Genomic DNA, 17,823 nt, shown 5'->3' with positions numbered 1-17,823 from the left:
AGTATAATCAGTAGACCCTGCATGGGTTATTCATACACTTCAGTCATCCTGCAAAAGAAGCAGCAAGGGCAGGTCCAGCCAGTGCCACCTCTTGGCTGGGATTCATAGGAGGGTAATTCAGAGACCCTTTTTCTAAAATAGAGAGAGCCTCTCATCAGCGTTGTATGTCACCTCTGGGCAAAACTCTGTCGGTAGAATTTGAAGGGAAGGTAACCTGTCTTTGGCCTTCAAAGTACATCATGTTACCAGAGGTTCACCCACGTTTTCAGACAGCCTGTTTTCTCTGAGTCATTCAGGGAAAGATTTTCCTGGGAAAGTTTTATTTCACAATACCATCCAATACCAGTTCACCTTTTTCTTGCTTATGAGGACTGGCATTATCTGGATCAGTATTAATTATCATCCTATTTATATGACTGATAGGTTAAATTATTTAGTTTTAGAAACTGTCATCAACTCTTTTCAGGCTGTAAAGTTTGAAAATCCATCCCCAGTGTTCACTTTCCACATTCAATCTTATTCCTACCCCTTTGTTCCTACCTGTGCTGGAACATTTTTCACCCAGAAGTTCTCCTTTTACAATGTCAATGATAACATATCCTAGAGCTAAACCAGCAGGCCTGGCCAGAGACTACCCAGTCCAGAAAAATTCTCTCAGTACCATCTTTAGGCCCAATCCATGGAGGCATTGAGTATGTAGAGACATCGAACACATGTAGACTCTGACTCACAGGTGGGAACTTAATAAATGACTGTTAATTCCAAATCTAAATGTGGCTGAGCAGTGATCTGTAATGAAGCAGACATGTGGAGATGCTTTAAAATGGCAGAGCACGAAAAGGTTTGCATTAGTCATCAGGGAAATGCAAATTAAAACCCCAATGAGATAGAGCTACACACCCACCAGAATAGCTAGAATTTAAAACATTGATAATTCAAATATTGGCAAGGATTTGGAGCAACTGGAATTCTATACTCCACTAGTGGGTGTTTAAGAGACGCAATTACTTTGGAAAATGATTTGACACTAAAGGAGAACATGTGCTGATCCTAACCGGGCAATTTCATTCCTGGACAAATATAACAGGAGTACATATTTATGTGCCCAAAGAGACAGGTACCAGAATTCTCCCAGAGGCATTCTTTGTTAAAGCCCCCTCATGATTGAAACAACCCAACTGTCCATCAGCTGTAAAATCATCAAATAAATCACGGTGTATTCATACCATGCAACAATGAAAATGAACAAATCAAATTTACAAGAAACATAGACTCTGCAAACATAATATTAGAAGAAAAAAGCCAGACAGGAAAATACCTATTCTATTTGATTACACTTAATGAAAATTAATAGGCATACATATACTAAAGCATTGGAAGTCAGAACAGGTTATCTTTGGGGAGAAGAGTAGGAGTGGTGGGTTGGGAGTAGGCTTCTAGATTGAGTCATTATTGTTTTTCTTGACCTGGTCATAGTGTGTGCCTTGTGACAATCCATTGAGCTAATCATATTTTTTTGTGTTCTTTATTTTTCTATGTATTTATTGTACAATAGTCCCCTACTTAGCCGAGGTTTTGCTTTCTACCATTTCAGTTACCTATGGTCAACAGCTGTTTGAAAATATTAAATGGAAGTTTCCATAAATAAATAGCTCCTAAGTGTAAAATTTTTCTGAGTAGCATGATAAAAAACCTCATGCTGTCTTGCTTCTTCCTGCCCAGGATATGACTCATCCCTTTGTCCAGTGTATCCACACCATATATACTACCTGCCTGTGAGTAACTTCGCAGCCATCTCCGTTGTCAGACCATTGTAGTATTGCAGTGCTTGTGCTCAAACAATCCTCATTTTATTGAATAGGGCCCCAAGGTACAAGCAGAATGTTGCTAGCAATTTTATTACAGCATATTATAATTGTTCAGTTTTATTGTTAGTTATCATTGTTGATCTATGTCTAATTTATAAATTAAACTTTCTCACAAGTATGTGGGTGTAGGGAAAAGCAGCATGTATAAAGTTGGCCATTATACTCAGTTTCAGGCACCTCTGCAAGTCTTGGAATAAATCCTTTGCCATGAAGGGGGAAGTATACTTCATGTACTTCGATTTTATAAGGTTACAATTGAAGAACTGATAGGACTGGCCCAGGTCTTTACAGCTCACCTCTCCTTGATCTTTATTTTGTCTAATTTCCTTCAACAACTATCTTGACCCTTCTCAGCCCCAGTTAGTGTTGTCTGCCCATGGTCTCCAGAGCTTGAGTCCTCCCTATGTACTGAGATATCTACGTTCCTTTCTCTACTCTTCCCATTTACTTTCCTGAAACCCCACTCCTTCTTAAGGACTTACCACTTATCTCAGCTTTGAAAAAAATCCTCAAGAGAGACGTTAAGGGTTAGTACCGTGTCCAGCCCATAGGTAGAGGTTTTGTGGATGGTATTCTTTAAATGACACAGGGCAGTTGCCCTGAACATGTCTGTGCTAAGGTAAACACAGGAGATGAAAGGATGTGTGATTTGGCTTGTCAGCATTATGAGAGACTGTCTCGATGATGGGCTGGGCCACTTCCCAGTGGTGGTGGAATTGATGGAAGCCAGGCTTGTTCTTACTGAGTGGTGGTGTGCTCACACACTGGCACTTTTTTTTTTATTGGCATAAATACCAGGGTGTGGTGATGATGACTAAGTAGATGAGACCAAAATGGAAAAAAATGCAAGTATTATTCATTTGCTGGACTTCCTTAGCCCTTAGAAATCAGAGACAGTGGGCTGCAGAACTGTTTGAGGGTGTGCCTCTTCTTGCCATTCCTTTCATCCCTCTTCATGCCTCGAGGTCTCAGGCTCATCCATCCCTTCATTCAGTGCTTGAGCTTGTTGAACTGACTTGGCAGTCCAGTGCCAAGGGCAAGGGAACAAAGGAAGTGTGTGGCCGGGTGCTGCCTCTGCTCTTGGGCACAGAGGTCAACACAAGAGATAGGATTTTGGAAACATTCAAAGTGACATACAATGAGATATTAAACTGAACACAACTTTAAATGCATTGCTCTAATGAATACAGAAAGTTGTCAGAGAGGGGAACTACTATGTTTTCCAACACTTGGCCTCGGGACTTGGGGATAGGCATGCAAACCTGAAAAAAATCCATAAACTAAACTGAGACAGAGGAAGAATGCTACCAGCATTTCATGTGTTCCTTTAACTCATGTTTCTGAAGTTCCTTTATGGCCTAAGCATTTTACTATTGCAGAGGACCCAAAGATGACAAACCACAGTCAATTTCCTCTGGGGGAGTCACTGTTTATCATATTTACCAACATATTTCCTCTGTGTTATTTTTTGTTCTCTGGGTCCTCATTTGGCAGAGAAAATCTATATAAAAGTTCATACTTCTATACTCTCTGGTGAGGTCTTCTGCTTGTCAGCAACAAGAGGAGCTTTTCTCTAGGATTTGTGAGTACATTTAATTTTTTAAAATAAAATAATGCATTGGTTTAAAGTGAAAGGAAGAATGTTTAATTGAGATTCACTTAGGCAGAATTAACAATAAGCAATGTACAGTCTTTTCATCTTAAAAAATAATGTGTATTGCTTTTTATTTGGTTATAAAACTAACATTTATTGTAGTACATTTGGTAAATTAAAAACATGCATGAAAAAGAACATAAAATTCTTATGTGATTTCTCGATGCTTATCTATTGCTGACATGTCCTCCTGATATAAACATTTATGAAATTGTGACTATGGCATGCACGTAGTTCTGTATCCATCTTTTTCATCTAATGTGATAAAAGAAATGTCTTTTTCCTTTATCATAAAATATTCTTCAAAAATATGATTTATAAGATGTGTGATATTTCTCTCAATAAAAATTCTTCTAGCAGGCATTGGCTAATAAGATGTCTTAGAAGATATATGTGGATATTTTTCATTTCCAATCACTTGAGGTAGCAGTTAGTCATTGGATTCTCCACCCCTATCTGTATAGCTTGCTTATAAAAATGAGCCAGGCTGGTTCAGCTATTAAAAGACAAGAAGAAGACAACTTTTTTTCCTCCTTAAAATACCTACTATGAAGTTTTAATTTATGAGTCTTTTTTAAGATATGAAGGATATTTTCTTCTTTCCAGAAATGCTATTCCTAGAAGAACCCATTACCAACCTTGAAGAGTAAAGTTCTCTTTGCAAAATGAAATTGGTCCAGCTTCTTTCACTTTATCCAACTAAGGAAATGGAGGGGAAAAAATGCAGTTTCTCCTCTTTTATACTCACAATAGGAATCACTTCTATGATCCCCAAAAGTGTGCTAATTTTTCCCCATCAGCAAGCAATCAAGAAATCCTGCAGCAGACACCAGCTGGGTTTCTCCTAATTCAATACAGTTCTGTCACTATCTGGAAATAGCGTGGATCCCACAGGTTGAGCACTCAGACACTAGTCACAAGTCAGAGTCTCCAGAATTTCTGAAAGTCTGGCTACCAATTGGGGCTTCCATGACCCCTATCTTTTGTCTTTGTTTATTTCCTGAAATGGCCCACACAATTCCTCAGGGAAATGCTATTTAGGTTTGCCGGCTTGCCAAGAATATTTTAAAGGCTACAAATAAAGAGCCAGATGAACAGATATATAGAGTGAAGTCCAGAAGGGTCTCCAGTGCAGGAGCTCTGTCCCCATTCAGTGAGGTAGCACCACCCTCTGGCAGCTGGATGAATTCCTAATCACCTTGTGAGCCTCTATGTGTTCAGCTCTCCAGATCTCTGAAACCTGTCCCTTTGAGTTTTTATGGGGACTTCATTGCATAAGTATGATTGAAGCATGGACAATCATTAGATATGTGATTAGACAAAAGGGCATGATCTAATGCTAACAGACTGAGTGGGGGAAGCCTGGGGAAGCCCGGCAAAGCCTGTCTGTTCAGATTCTTTTCAGCTTCTCTTTGCAGCATTCCTTCTGCCTCAGTGTGAGGAAGGACCCCTTCTGAAATGGTGGTCTTATAATCTACCATCAGACAAGGCAGGTCGAAGAACTTCTCTATAGGTTGCTCCAAGACTAAAAGGCAGGGGACAATTAGATTATGTTTCTAATTTCTTTGGCCTTCCTCAGGGAGAAAGAGGAGCAGGTGAAAGGAGGCCCAGAGAAGGTCAAAGGGCCTACATCCGAGGCCTAGAGTGTCCAACATTATAGCAAAAGATCATTTTTTCAACTTTATCCCTCTGAAACTGTTCTAACGCTGCCTCAGGAACCAAAGACTAATGACCAAATAAATACTTTAACCTACTTGTTCTAGTCATTTAGAAAATAACAAAGGCTATGGGAGTTATGAGTCAGAAATTTGGATGAAAACCAAAATATGTATCATAGCATTACAGTCCACAATTCTGGAAATCCATTTAGTGTTTTATGCAGTGTAAAAGTTATGACAATTCACTTAGAATACCATATTCTCTTAGGATACCTTTAGGTGAGGGAGATGGGAATCTTATGGGATTCTGGGAACAGATGCAACTAGACCTCACAGATGTGGGAACTGGGGCACTCCAGTGTGGCTTCAGGAAATGGATTATCTCGTTGTTCCCTTAACAACAGGACTTCCCTACCTTACTTTGTGATTGTCACCTGTTCTATGCTATCCCTACTTATATTGGACCTTTGTTGTCAATCACTTTGCTCTTCACTATGTACATCTCTTCTCTACCTAATGGTTTCAGTTTACTCATTACTCATCCCACTTATGGCTTCTCAAATCTGCTTTCTAATGCCTTTTTAGCTTCACCATGTGATTGATTTTCTCTTCCCATTTCCAGTTCACATTCTTAAATGACACTGGGTGTAAGTAGTCACTGCCATCACTGTTTGGTTAGAGTTTTTGTATCAGGTTACTTAAAGCTTGACTACCCCCAGGTTACATGGTTCTATGAAGGGGGTTGTATGGTACAGATCAGGGTTCATGCTGCTTGTCACCTCAATTGGGGGCTCTGGTCAGGGTAGTTTCCTTAGAAAGGACCTCTGACACAGCAAGTCCTTCAGTGACCCTTGAGATGCACATGCTCTCTCCCTCCCTCTCTCTCTCATTTTCTTATAATATAACATAAAAACATTACATAACATAAACATTAAAATATTAACACTTTTTTACATCTTTTTTCAAGACAAAAATCTTTTGTTTTATGTAAAAATCATGTTACTTAGCTGACTTTATCAGAAATATATTTGAGCTATTTTTTTCCTTAATGTCCCTGAAATTTAATATTATAAGGACAATGTTTAGGCTTTATAATATTCACAGGCCTTTTCAAAAACTTATTTTAAAGAAGGTAAATGTATTTTAATAGCTAATGTAGAATTGTGCTTCCAGATATCAGAGACTAGCAAAGATGGATAGGAAGGGTCTAGAATATGCTGCCTATTATAAAGTAGGTTAAAAGCATTTCCCTTTTAAAACAGAATGTTCTCTTAGGCATTTTCCTGGTGTTTTGCTACTAAAATATAAATGGTTATGTGTAACAGTTAACTGCAGACAGTTATTGTTGGAAATTATTTTTATATGCACAAACTCTGGTGGAGAGTGAAACTTGTACTTTGGTTTTACTTTGACTTAGAGGAAGTCTTAGATTGACTTTTATATTACCTTACCACTGTAAAACGGGAAGTGAAGTTAGGCAATAACTGCTTCCTGTCTTTTGGCAGGAAGAAAACAAATTATATAAAAATATGCCTAGGCAGATTTCAGTTTCTTTTTTTATTTTTTATTTTAGTTGTACACAACACAATACCTTTATTTTATTTATGTGGTGCTCAGGATCGAACCCAGTGCCTCACACATGCACTCTACCGCTGAGCCACAACCTAGCCCCTGCAGGTTTCAGTTTCTGTCTACTCAATCCATCCTATGTACAATCCTGATTCAGCATAATTAAAATATTACAATGCCACCCCCCTTATCTCAACCCTGGGTGATTTTCTAACCACTTGGGAAGCTTTAAGAAAAGTTTCTGTATTCAAACTCCATTCCCCAATTTTCTGATTTACTTGGAATGGGGGTGTGGTTTGGGCATTAATATTTTTAGAAGTATCTTAAGTGATTCTAATGAGCAGACAAGAAGCCACGCGGCACAAAGAGAATATTTTCCTTCTGAACATTCTTCAAGGTGCTCTATTATCTACTTACAGTCAAGCTTGGCAGGCTCTGTCTGGCCCCAATTTCCTCTGACACCCTCTGAACCTTTTGCTTCCCCTCTTCCTTTTATTTTCTTAGTCATTCTATAAATTTCCTCCTCTCACATTTTTTTTTTCTGATTCTAATTCCTATCATTTTTGAAGACCCAGCTCAGGTTATTAATACCTCCTTCATGAAGCCTTCCCTGACCACCCTTGATGGGATGGGTGTGACTGGAAGGGTTGATCTGTCCCTAGAAAATCACTTGAACCTCTGCCTTGTGTCATCTCTTCTGTTGCATTAAGTGATGAATCTTTGCTTAACTTTTCACCCGTTTCTTATCCAGCCATCTACTGTAAGCATCTAGCATTTATTTGTATCCTTGACAAACCAAATGCCTTGCAGAGCACAGGAAGTCAATATTTTCTCCTACTTTCTATTCCCAATTCTGCAGGTGTGGTTCACGTCTTCAGCTGCTGCAATTCTGCTCTGTTCCTAACCAGCTTTCCTGCCACCAGACTCCTTGACTCTTGAAATCCAGCTAACACATCAGTGGTCCATATGGCTAATGGCCAGTAAAAGCTGATTGAATGAGAGAGAGAAAGAGAGAGAGAGAGAGAGAGAGAGAGAGAGAGAGAGAGAGAGAGAGAGAGAGAATGTGCACACGCACATTTATGTGCACTTCTTTCCTTACTCTTATTTTATGATCTAGTTGATCCTTTGGCTTTCCTTCTCTATCTGGTCCCTTACTCCTTATTCCCCAGGACTTCTTGGATTTCACTGGATGTATTTTCTAAGAAGTTATGGCATCATATACTCTCTGGAATTTCCTGTCCATATTGCTTTAGGTAAATACTCCCACCTACCAGGTTCTGGCTCAGGAGATCTAATACTCTATACACTGTTATTTAGAATTCTCATCCTTTAAAAGAAATCTGATTATGTTAGTTACATGATTAAAAACTTCTGTTGGTCCTTTATTGCCTTTAGAATAAAATCTAAACTTGAGCTGTCCAACAGGGATTTACTAAAAGTAAAATTAAAACTTGAGTTCCTTGGTCATGTATTATTTGAAGTGCCCCATAGCCATATGTGTCTAGTGTCTACCATTTTAGAGAACAAAAATAGAGGACATTTTTGACATTGCAGAAAGCACACTTGGACAGAGCTGTTCTAAATACCTTATACCAGCCCATGAGGCTTTTCACAGTTTCATCTCAATCTTTTGCATTAGCCCAATTTTTGACTATTTCTCATCTTTTAGCCTCATCTGTTTCCTCAACGTTCCCCAACTACTTTGTGCCTTTCCACAGTTCTGCGACTTTGAACATGGTGTTCCCTTTTTCTAAAACGACTGCTACATTTCTTCTCTGGCAAACTCCTGTTTATCTTTTAAGCTCCAACTCAAACATCATCTTCCTTTTGAAGATTTCTGATTTTCTAAGACCCAATCGTTTCTTGCCCTGAATTATTTTTGCTCATGAACCTGGCTCTGGTGCCCTTATGATTATATTTTGTGTTATTTTCTTATAAATCTGGCTATGCCCTTGGAGAGGGAATTCTTACTATTTTAGCAATCTGCTCTAATGATTACCTGAAAATGCTTGCTTGATACCCTTTTGATACCCAGACATATTTTTAATTAATTTAATTATATATATATGACAGCAGAGTGAATTTTGGTTCATTGTACACAACTACACACAACTTTTCATTTCTCTGTTTGTACACGATGTAGCTTCGCACCATATGTGCAGTCATACATATACCTAGGGTAATAAATGATGTCCATCTCATTTCCCCATCTTTCCTGACCCCATACACTCTTTCCTCCCCTCCCTCTTGTTATTTATGTGTTTGGCATGTTTGAAAAGATCACTGAGTGCTTTTGAAGAAATCCTTCCCATTTCTAGTGTAAAGCTAGAATGACTTCCTGTCTTCCAGGTTGGAGGTCTGTTTTTCCTTCTGATTAATCTAGATTGGACTAGAGAAGGATGTGGCAAGGTAAAAAATGGTGGAACTATATGCAGGAATTGGTTCAGATGTGGTCAGGTTTCCAGTCCTTATACACCATATTTAGTGCAGTGTCTTGGGGGAAGCTAGGGGAGGTAAGATAGAGAAAATAAAAACAGTCCATGGAAACAATTTAGGGGAATATATTGGAATTTTCTTCAGGCTAAGGCCAAACACAATGATATAAAAAGTGGGGGAGAGTTTAAAATTACCATTTTGCAAAAAAACGAACCTTCTTTCCCCCTAAGGGGATCCGATAAGATTTTGATAAATTCTTGTGTGTTGAATTACTGGAAAGTAAATCCTCTTGACTAATAAATTAAAATATCAATTTGTTTTTCTTATCTGATTACAGTTCACATCAACTGGTGAGGCTTATTTTCTGTGAGAAGACCATAAACCCCAAAGGGCTCAGAGTTTAAGAGACCTTCACTGATCGCTATCTCCTAGCGGCCACCGCAAACCCTACAGTCAATCATCTCCCCCAAGTGCCCGGGTCACGCCCATTGCTCAGACCACGCCCACTCAAGCCGCCCTCCCTCCCACCTGATGGCCCCGCCCCAAGCCCAGCAGCGGAAGACTCTCATTGGTGGAGAAGTTGTTCTGGTCCCACCCTGGAGGACGGCGATAGGCTGAACTGGTGTGGGGAGGTGGTGGTTGGCTGCTTGGGGACGGGTCCCTAGTAGTGCCTGTCAGAGTGGCTGGCGGCAGTGGCGGCTCTCGGGGCTGGGTTGTCAGTCAGTGAGAGGAGGGGGAAGATGGCTCTCCCGGACCCGTTCTGCTAGGAGGAAGGGGGGCAGGTGGTGCTGCTACTCTGGAGAACGCAGAGCAGCCGCCGCCGTTGTCGCTGCGAGCCGCACAAGTCGAGGTTCTGTAGCTGGAGCTCTGGAAGCTGCTCTGGTGAGTCTGGCCGAGCGACCCACGCCGGGGCCCCAGGGCGGCCGGCGACCGATAACTTTTTTTGTCAGGGAGGAGCCGGGGCGAGGTGGCGGCGGGGAGGGGACAGGGCTTTGTCCCCAGGGCCGCGGTTTCGTTGGGGGTAACGGCTTCGCGCGAGGCTCGTTGGGTGAGCGCGAGGCGACGCTGGGCGCTGGGGGCGTCCGGGACGGATGGGTGGGCTGCGGCCGGCCGCTGCTTGCCCCGAAGTTGGGTGCAGCCCGCCCGAAGCCTGGAAGACTGCAGCTTTGTGCGCGCGAACTCGAGTATCTTTCCTTCCTAGCAGGGAGCGGTCCAGCCTCCGGGCGCGACTCGGGTGCCGCAGCCCCCCGGCCCCCTCTGCAGAGTCGGCCTAAAGTGGGAGCCCCCTTGCCTCTTTTTCACAGCAGGAGATGCTCCCGCCTTTCCTATCCCTCCCACGCTGTCTCTGCACTCCGGGGAGGCCACCGCTATTCGGCCAGTCTGGTTGCCAAAATGGTCACTGTAGACCCCGCTCCTGTTTGAAAGCAGTGTTCTCCTCTCGATCTTTGGTCCCATGCAAGGCAGAAAGGTTCAGAAAGCAACCACATTTCCTTCCTTGGTTATTTCTGTACGAAAATCTCTTCAGCCCTTGCCCTCTTCATTCCATGAGTTATTTCTCTGCCGAGGCTGACTTTATCATATTCGAGAATCGTCGGGGTTTTAGCTGAAAATTGTTGCATTAAAAGACCCCAAGTTTTGCACGCTACAGCAAACTAGATAGCCACCCTTCAGCGTGCACATGTGTGCTTTGTACCTTCAGAGTTTAGACATTCCTGAAAGATTTTAATTTGCCCTCTTGGTTTGGTACTGCACAGAATCGGGTTCTCTGATAAATACGCTATCACACGCCTAGCAGCGGCTCCACTCTTCAGGTAGGGGGAGTGTGTTGCACTGGCAGCTATTACTTATCTCAGAGCCTGCACGACTACAGACAGAAGGGCCAAGGGGTCCTTTTGTAAATTATTTGTCCTTTGGATTACACAGTAGCTTTTAGAGCAGGTATGCTAACTCTTTGGTTCATGGAATACAGTTTGAGGTTTTAAAAATTTTGTCTACTTTAAGGCATAAGGATTTGTGTAACCTTGAGTCAATGTGGTAGTTCTGGGAGGTTTGTTTTCCATAAGAACATTCTACATCCAAAGTCATCATTTGTAAGCATTTTCCCCCCTCCCTATAGGTCAATACATTTTAAGGTTTAAAGATGAATATTAGTACTCAACATATTCCTGAATTTCAGGCAAGAATGAAAAATACATCCTTAGGATCTGCTTGATCAAGAGTGGTTTCAGTCAGATATTCAAATCATAAACGGACAAGGGGGAAAACCATCACATAGTTAGAAAACACATTTAGACTTGGCTCATTTTATCCTTATTTGATTTATTAAAATTATTACCATAGAGGGACTAGAAGATCCCTGAACAGTACCTTGGTGTGGATACATGATGAGAGATGGGCTAGGCCTGTGTGATGTCCCTGCTGTGCTTTTTTGTTGTTGTTGTTGTATTTCTGTTTTATAAAATCTGCTCTTGGATGTGGTTTTTAGAGTGGTGTAGTTTTGACAATAAATTGAAATACATTTCAGTCAACTCTGTTTTTCAACATTCTATTTCCTAATATTTATTTTATAGTGAATCCTAAAAAATCTTTAAATTTTTTTAGTATTCAAGACATTTTGTATAATTAAAATGATGTCAAAATAAATTTATTTTGCATTACCCCAAGCTGCATAGTTACTAGGAGTACAGAGATGAATGTCATAGTTCTTGTCCTCATGGAATTTACTGTCTAATGTATAGGATATTAGTAATATTACAGTAGAGCAACATTTATAATACCATGTAGTAACTATGAATAGAGGTTGCCTGGTGTAGTAAAGGAGCTTGTGTAGAAGATGGCCAACTCACTTTGGTTGTAGGTGAAGTTGGAAACATGCAGCTCAGTTTTGATCATGAGAGGTGAGTAACTAGCTTTCAAAGAAGTATAATGAGTGAGAAGGCAAGGAGGTATGGAAAACCATGGCAGTTAGATTAGTCACTGATGGTGACAGGTCAATGTCAATTAACATTGTTGACAAAGTCAATAACATTGATATTGACATGGCTTGATGAAGGGGTAGTAAGCAAATGACAGGAGATAAGGTAGTGAGGGTGGTAGAGGGTCAGGCCAGGGCATTCTACTCTTAGCTAAAGAGACTGGCTTGAAGGTGATGAATGAGAAATTCTTTATTAGATTTCTATTTTATACCCTCACTCTGGCTTAGTGAGGTAGAATCTAATAGGAAGAAAAGAGGAGGAATAAAGACTATGAGGATTTGAACTGGTTTCATTGATAGGAAATGAGGAGCGCATACATTGAAGAAAGATGATAAATTCTTTTTTTTTTTTTTTTTTTGCTTTGAGGAAGCAGTGAGTGGATCAGGCAGATAAAGATGTAGAGAGATGTTTAGGTCTATGGATGTGGAATTTATAAAGGGAATCAGGAATGGAGAGAAGATTTGGAGTTGAATTGAAGCTATATTGATTTGGTTTTGTAGAAATGACTCAGGGAAAGCCTTCAGCATGATAAAAATAGCAGCCAGAGCACATACTCTGATAGCAGAAACAAGTAGAATAGTCTGAAAGAAATAGAGGAGTGGTAGTTAGAAATATAGGAGGAGCAGCAGGAGAGATGCTCAGGGTAGAGATATTTTCAAATGGAGTAGGAACAGGTCAATAATTTTAAATGCTGTGAAGTGGTGTATAAGAAGAGGACCCAGTGACCAGTGACTTTGTCAGGAGTTCAGAAGTAACTTCTGCAAGTTCATATTAGCTGAGAGGTGGTTGGTTCAGAAACCAAGCTTCAGAAGGTTGAAAAAGAATGTATAGTGACAAAGTGGATGTGTTTGAGGCTTTTCAGGAAGAATAAAGTGAAGAAGGGAGAAAATAATAGCTGTAGACCAGTCGTTTTTGAAATTGACTACACATTTGCCATCTTCCTCCCCACCCCCCAATTCTGGGGATTGAACTCAGGGGTGCTATACCACTGAGCTATATCCCTAGCCCTCTTTTATGTTATCTTGAGATAGGGTCTTGTTGAGTTGTCCAGGCTGGCCTCACACTTGCAATCCTCCTGACTCAGACTCCCAAATTGGGGGATTATAGGCATGTATAGTCATGCCTGGTAATATTCTGGGATTTTGAGAATTTTGATTGCCAGAAGGAGTCTTATACCTTCCACTGAGGTCAAGATAGGACCCAGATATTGGTATTTATTTAAACAAGAGCTTTTTGAAGTAAATTGGCATATAATAAACTACACATATTTAAGCTATGCAATTTAATGCTTGACACATTTACAACTGTAAAACTATCATCACTATCACAATAATGAACATATCCATCACCTTCCTAAGTTTGCTCATGTGCCTTCATAATCTTTCCCTCTCATTCAAGGAAGCCAGTGATCCACTTCCTGTCAGATTACTTGCATTTTTTTTTAAAAAAAATTCCCTAGATAATTTCAATTTGCAGACATGGTTGAAAACTACTGCCAAAGAACAGAGGTTGAAAGAAGGTTATATTTATTTGTTTACACACATAAGAAAAGTCAAAGTAGAGACTAGAAGGTAAGAGATGCAGGCAAGATGAGATGTATATTGGAACTAAGTCCTTGAGGAAATAGAAATGGAAGGAATTCAGAGCCTTGGCCAGTAAGAAATTCTGGAAAAAACATCTCTAACAACAACAACAAAAAAAAATTGTGTTAAAGATAGTATATTCCTTTATTACCATCATTGTTGTTGTATAGTGTCAATATTGGGTCTATGTAGTATCTCTCAGGTACTCAAAAATATTTGAGAGCATCTTAATATTGTCAAAATGGATACACTTAGAAAAGCCCCTTGCATGAAGCCTGAGACCCCTGGCACCACTGTGGAATGCTTTGTCTTTTTTTTTTTTTTTTTTGGAGGAGAGCGGATGGAATCAACAGTTTGTCAATTGCTTATTACTGAGAATCAAGTACTGCCAGAGTCTTTTTGGCCTTCTCTTAGGCTGCATATCTGCCCGGAGGAAAGGGAACATTTCACACTTGACAATTTCCTGTTTAAAGCATCTTTACTCAAAAGAAATCCTGTGTGCTTGCCCTTTGGATATTGCCTTATAAATCATTGGAGAGAAAATTATTCCTCTGTCTCCAAAATGAGACAGAGAAGAGTTGAGATTAGCTGTCAAAGACCCACGTTCTTCACCTGAGGAAGATAATACATAAGTTTCCCCACCACTTTCATTTTCTTTTTACAATTTCTAGTTCAGGATTTGGATATCGAGGTCCAGAACTTGTTCCTCACTCTTCAATCTTATCTTTTGCAGGGGAATGAGAATAGTATGGCTAATATCTGAATATTATTTGGCATTGTATTTGATTATAAGTAAAGATGGAGTGAAGTATTTTGTCTGATTGTCTTCTAGAACTCTGAAAATTTCTTTCATAGCGATTAAAATGCAGCTTAAAACAATGGAAGAATCAATGTTAGCATGATTTTAGATATAATTATTCCTATGATCACAAGAATATCATAAATGTTCTATATTTTCCTAATTACTAATGTCATTGTAAGACAAGGACAATGATAAATGATAATATTATTATGCATTCATGAATTTTCTAAATGATAAGTAAATATTTATTTAATATTTTCCAAATGATAAGTAATGTTTATCATTTACCTGCCATCATCCAGAGATACTTATTATTAATATCCTTATAGGTCTTTTGGAATGGGTATTTACATTTTATTTAAAAAAAAAAAACACAATCTGCTATCTGTACAACCAGAAAAATGAGAATTTATACCCCAATTGATTCAAATGTATAAATTGCCAAGATCATTGTAATGTCATGTGTAGCTAATAAAAAATAAATAAATAAATAAAAATGTTTTTTATGTGCTGCTTTTTCACCAGTTATGTTCCCTTAACAGGTTGTGAATGATTACTCACATCAATAAAATATTATTTTTTACAACATAACATTAATTTAAAAAGTGTGTGTAATATTCCAGCATATGGATTTACCATAGTTTAACTAAATACTATATTAATTTTTGAAAATTTATGCTCTTTCTAATAATTCTGAATGAAGAGATAGTAGTTAGCTAACCATTACCCATTTAATGGGTTTTGTAATAACTCATTTATTCCATTTATAAATGATTATCATTTGGTCTTCTTGTCAACAATAAATTCTTTTGATGCATTGATCAGAACTTCGAGAATACCATTAAATTATAGTAATAAATAGTGAGCATTGTTGGCTCATTTCTCATTTAAATGAGAATTACGTTAGGGTTTCACAGTTGAGAATTCAAAATTTTTATTTATGGCATGTTGAGAAAATACTCTTCTATCCCCCTCCCTTCCCATTTCTGGAACCGAGATAGATGTTAAATTTGATCAAACTCTCTCACACTACATTTGAGATGATAATGTGGTTTTGTTCTTTTACCTATTGGTTAATGAGTTGTATTAGAAAATTTTCAATATATTTCACCAAATTAGGATAAAGGTCACTTGATAATAACTTGTCTTTTAAAAGTAATGCTATATTTGATTTGTTGTATGAGAGTAATATAGTAAATATCCTTTATATTTTGCTTTTTAACATTTTGGTTTTTGAATATGGTAGGTTTGGTGGGGAGAGAAAGCTGTCCATCTTTTCTGTATCCTCTAGCAATTAATCTCTTCCTTAGAAGGATTGAAGTAGTTTACCTGTAAAAATATCTAGGTCTTTAATATGCTTTATTGAATCCTAATATGTGGTTAAGTACTACAGAATATTTTGCATAATTAATTTCATTTAATTATTTAATTTTATGAAGTAAGAATTATTATTCCTATTGTACAGATTAAGTCTTGTTCAAATCAACACCTTGTTAGTGGTAGAGTACAGAAATTTAAACTCAATTTCTATCTGATGCTATTCTATTTGAAAATCAATTTCTTTAATTTTTTTCTATGACACTTCTCTCACTTCTTATACTTGATAAGTAAATTTAATCATTTATTTGAGCATTTTAAAGTTTTTCTTTTGCACAATTTGTTTCAAATTTTGGTAACCCCATTATAATTATTACTAGTCAGTTCTGTGATGAATTCACATCTGCTATTTTAATAAATATAGCCTAATAAAGTTAAAGTAAATGACCCTGGAGTGGGATGGGGTGAGATGGAGAAACTTAAAATTGATATTTGCATAATATACTTAATTCACATTTCAACTTGTGGGTCTTCAAGATTAATTTGCATTCCTGAATCTTGTTTGTATGTTATAAAGAATGTTATGTTAAATGTATCATATAGAAGAGATAGAGGAGTTTTGGAAACATAGTATTTTTTTATTATAGTTCAAACATTTATTGTTTTTGATTCTTGCAACAGGGTAGCATTTAGTAACTGGTAAGTGATATTTGTTTGGTGTGCATTTTTGAACAAAAAGCCTTTTGGTTAGCTGATGAACATAAGTTTCTTTCTCCTATATGTGCATAAGGATTCATTTAGTCATTGTACTTGACTTAATGAAAATATTATATATGATTTCTAAAACTGTACTATTCAAATTATCTTAGTTTTCAGCTATGGAAAGATATACATTTACTTTTGTATAGAGTAACATATAGGCTTGGAAATTTAAGAGAATAATGTAAGCCTTAAAAGTGCTTAAATTGGGCAACATTTACAAACTCCATTTTTTATCTAATTGAACTCTTTTGTCTTTCCATTTTTAAAATATACATTTTTTAATTAATTCATTTAGGGTCCTAGGTCTAATCAATACATAAACAGTACTCCTATCTCCTTTCATTGGAGATATAAAAAGTTGTCCTTTTGGCCTCTTGGAACTTTCTGGACATATCTATTCATGTTTGATCTGAATTTCAAAGTTTCTGCTGATTTTTTTAGTCAATGGTTATTATTATGGCAGAGACACAACACAGTGCCTAAAGCAGTGCACACTTGAGTAGTTGAGAAGAGCAAGGGAGCATTTTGTGGAATTAGGAAACTTCAAGTGGGTCCTGATAAGGAAATGGAGAGGATGGTAATAGTAGTTTAGAAATGGGGGACAGAGAATGGCTATAGTAGTTTAGAAATGGGAGACCATGTGCTTTCTGTTTATTGAATGTTGTAAGAGGAATATAAGGTATGATGTTGTAAGAGGATATAAGGTATAAGGAATATAAGGTAAGGCATCATCAACTAGAATGTGCAAATCAAAGAGACTGTTAAAGAAGTGTTCAAAATTTGGGAAATGGTTACATGGGTGATGGAACAAGAAGATTGAAGTAAGTGAAGTCAAGAAGCAGAGTTTCAAAAAAAAAAAAAAAAAGAAGCAGAGTTTCAGCAGGGAAGATACTTGTTACAAAGTCAAAGAGAAAGAATGAGCATTGAGAAAGAGCTGATAAATTTGTTTATAAGGTCATGGAGAATATACGATGAAAATCCAGTTTATATTATAAAGTATATTAAGGAATAGGTTGATGGTGAGCCATTGGAGGTAAAGGCTACCATATTAGAGTTGTGAAGTATAAAGGTACTGGAATCTGATGAAACCCCCCTCTTGGACCCCTCTTTTTGGAACTGTAAGCTCCTGAAATAAATTCTCCGTTGTCCAAATGATAAATACTCTCTTAGTGATAATTTGAGCTATCTTTTGTTAAATA

General features: G+C 38.2%; 1 protein-coding gene across 2 annotated transcripts in view; it reads left to right on the top strand.

Annotated features, from left to right (window-relative positions):
• The first annotated feature begins 9,875 nt into the window (after nucleotides 1-9,875).
• Nucleotides 9,876-17,823, top strand: part of Hycc1 (hyccin PI4KA lipid kinase complex subunit 1) — a 72,517-nt gene continuing 64,569 nt past the window's right edge. For both annotated transcript variants that reach the window (XM_076835307.2, XM_076835318.1), the window contains exon 1: nucleotides 9,876-10,067. The gene's annotated coding sequence lies outside the window, so the exon portion shown is untranslated. The remainder of the gene's footprint in view (nucleotides 10,068-17,823) is intronic.

Source organism: Callospermophilus lateralis, chromosome 1, assembly GCF_048772815.1.
Source record: "Callospermophilus lateralis isolate mCalLat2 chromosome 1, mCalLat2.hap1, whole genome shotgun sequence".
Lineage (NCBI taxonomy): Eukaryota > Metazoa > Chordata > Mammalia > Rodentia > Sciuridae > Callospermophilus > Callospermophilus lateralis.
Note: the sequence above shows the minus strand (reverse complement) of the source record. Positions and strands in the feature narration are given on the sequence as shown.